The following is a 3,380-nucleotide window of genomic DNA, read 5'->3' as shown; positions in this document are numbered from 1 at the left end:
AAAAGCCGAGATCTCAATCTGGCAACTGATCGCAACATCCTTTGAACATCGGCAGGCTTTGCTACAGGCCTTGGGAAAGTTAATCGTGCCCTCCATCTCTTCCCCAGAAGAAATAGTGGCACATATGACAAGGGACGCCCCTGATCTGAACAACCCAGTCGTCTTCTCTGACGAGGATATTCTTCCCTTTGGAGCCAATCATAACCTGGCCCTATATATCACCGTACAATGCCTTAAGAAAAATGTGCCCATGGTCCTTGTAGATGACGGATCCACGATGAATGTCATTCCCCTCAAGACTGCTCACAAGCTGGGTATTAAGGAAGCTGATCTGGTCCCGACAAACCAAGGAGTACGCACCTACGACGGTATTCGTCGCAAGGTCGCGGGGCTCATCACTCTGGTCGTCGCAACCGGGCCACTGGAAAGGCAAACTAGTTTCCAGGTGGTCGACATCGACGCCTCTTTCAACATGCTCCTAGGACGTCCCTGGATTCACGCCGTCAAGGCAGTTACCTTGACTCTCCACCAGAAAATCCGAGTCCCCTTTAACGGGAAAACAATCAGAATTCCTGCTTCCCCGATCAAAGCAATCATGAGAAAGGGAATATCCTCCCAAGCCATTGAGGAGGATGACAATGAAATATGGGGTTTCCAAGCCGTGAATACCATAACTGATGAATCAACACCCTTTGATTGTGACCTGTTTGCCAACCTCACAGTCAACCGCATCATGATGCGCCAGGGTTACTTCCCGGGCTTACCTCTCAATCCTCTCAATCCACTGAAGAGCACCTTGCCTCCCCTGAAACAGGCTAAGGTCCCCAATATTCCCTTCGGACTGGGATATGAGCCTACCGATGAAGATATCCAGGAGATGAACCTCCTAGTTCGGAAACGCAAGAAGCACGGAGTTATCCTCCGTCCCTATCATTTGACCCTCAACAGATACTTTGTCCCCGAGGGAGAGTCTGAGCTCTACCATGGCTTTCCGGAGCCGATCTATGACTCTGTGGCCAAGGCTAGGTACCCGGGAGTGGAAGTTTTCCAGGACTGCTACTTCATCCCCGACAACATCGAAGCCGCATCAACTGAGTCTAAGCCGTCGCCATGCCTCGACGGACAAGCTGTCACTCTCCTCTTTGGGGAAGATAACATCAAGCACCTCGACTATGAGGACATCATCAACATCACCCCGAAGGACAACCAATTTGACCCAACCGCCTTGATCTCCGACACTGACCCGGAGAAAGTTACACAAGGTTGGAGGAGGACCGTCAAGTGGACCGATCGCCTAGGCCGCATTCTCAAGATCACAACTGGAGAAGGCCCTATGTTCAAGGAGGGAAGTGAAGAAGGATCTGAGTCTGAGTATGAGTCTGATTGAGAGTCTATCATAACTTCTAATACTCCTAAGGTCCCAGTCAAGGTCCCCTTCCCACTATTCTATCATAAGGCCGTGGCTGATTCAGAGGCTGAATCTACTAGGGTCACCCCCACTCCCATGAAAGGTGACAACCTGGAGCCTATTCTAGGGGCCACCTCCTCTGATGTGTCGCCTCTGACTGACCACGAAATGTCTGTCCTTTCTGAGCTTTTCTCTCGTGTCAACTTAATGAACGCTAAGTTTGCTTATGACTCGTCTCAACTTAACTGCAATGCAATTCTGAATGACTATGAGGAATTTGACTTGAGTGACTACCCACCTCACCTAGCCAAAGAACTTGAAAAAAGGGAAACCAGAACCCCCATCATTAAGGAGACCGAACCTATTAACCTAGGAACCGACAACACACCTCAAGAACTTAGGATAGGGACAACCCTTGACCCCTCGCAAAGACAACAGTTCATTGACCTCCTCCACGAATACAAAGACGTGTTCGCCTGGTCTTACAGAGATATGCCTGGGATTGACAGAGAAATTGCAGAGCACCGGATACCCATTAAGCCCGGAGCTAAACCCGTGAAACAGATGCTACGCCGGATGCGTCCTGAGTGGGCCTTGAAAATCAAGGAAGAAGTGGACAAACAGTTCAAGGCCGGTTTCATCAAAGTGTCTGAATACTCTGATTGGGTGGCCAACATTGTGCCCGTACCAAAGAAAGATGGAAGAATTCAGGTTTGCGTCGACTTCAGGGATCTGAACAAAGCGAGTCCAAAGGACGACTTCCCTTTGCCACATGTTGACATTCTGGTGGACAATACTGCCGAACATGCTCTCTTATCATTCATGGATGGGTACGCTGGGTACAACCAGATTAAAATGGCTGAGGAAGACATGCACAAGACAGCATTAACTACACAGTGGGGTACGTATTGCTACACGGTCATGCCCTTCGGCCTCATCAACGCCGGAGCAACCTATCAAAGAACCGCTACTACTCTCCTACATGATATGATACACAAGGTAGTAGAGGTGTATGTCGATGACATGATTGTCAAATCCAGATAACGGGACGGCCACATCAACGCCCTCCGGAAATTCTTCGCTTGTCTGCGGATATATAACATGAGACTGAATCCTCAGAAGTGTGCATTCCGGGTTACCTCTGGAAAACTCTTGGGACATGTCGTCAGCAAAAGAGGCATTAAGATTGATCCAACCAAAATCAAAGCCCTTCAACAAATGCCTCGACCTAAGAACGAGAAGGAGATTCGGGGATTTCTCAGCCAGGTTCAATACATCAGCCGCTTCATTCCCAAGCTCACCATGATTTGTGAGCTAATATTCAAGAAACTTCGCGCCTCCGATCACACCGATTGGGACGACGACTGTAAAAAAGCCTTCGACAGAATAAAGGAAATCCTATCCAAGCCTCATGCCACCTCAACCAGGGATTCCTCTATCCCTGTACCTGACTGTCACCGACACAGCCATGGGAGTTATGTTAGCACAAATAGTTGGCAACGAAGAACGATCCATCTACTACATCGGCAAAAAGTTCATTGAGTACGAGACGAGGTATACCCAATTGGAGAAGACATGCCTTGCCCTAGTATGGTCAACAAAGAAGTTGCGGCATTACATGCTCAGCTACACGGTCCACATCTACTCCAAGATGGACCCAGTCAAATACATCTTCGAAAAACCCGTACTAAACGGAAGGCTGTCTAGATGGACACTCATGCTGTCCGAGTTCGATCTCAAGTTTGTACCCCTCAAGGTTATCAAGGGAAGAGCAGTTGCCGATTTCTTAGAAGAGAATCCCGTCAACGAGGATCCAACGACCGACACATGGTCACTTCCTGACGAAGACATCCTTTGTGCCGATTCCGACGCATGGGACCTATACTTCAACGGTGCATCTAATCTGAGAGGCTTCGGGGTAGGAATCCTTCTAATATCACCAGAGGGAGAACATGTTCCGATCTCGGTCAAG

Source organism: Silene latifolia, chromosome 9 (assembly GCF_048544455.1).
Source record: "Silene latifolia isolate original U9 population chromosome 9, ASM4854445v1, whole genome shotgun sequence".
NCBI classification, from domain to species: domain Eukaryota; kingdom Viridiplantae; phylum Streptophyta; class Magnoliopsida; order Caryophyllales; family Caryophyllaceae; genus Silene; species Silene latifolia.
Note: the sequence above shows the minus strand (reverse complement) of the source record.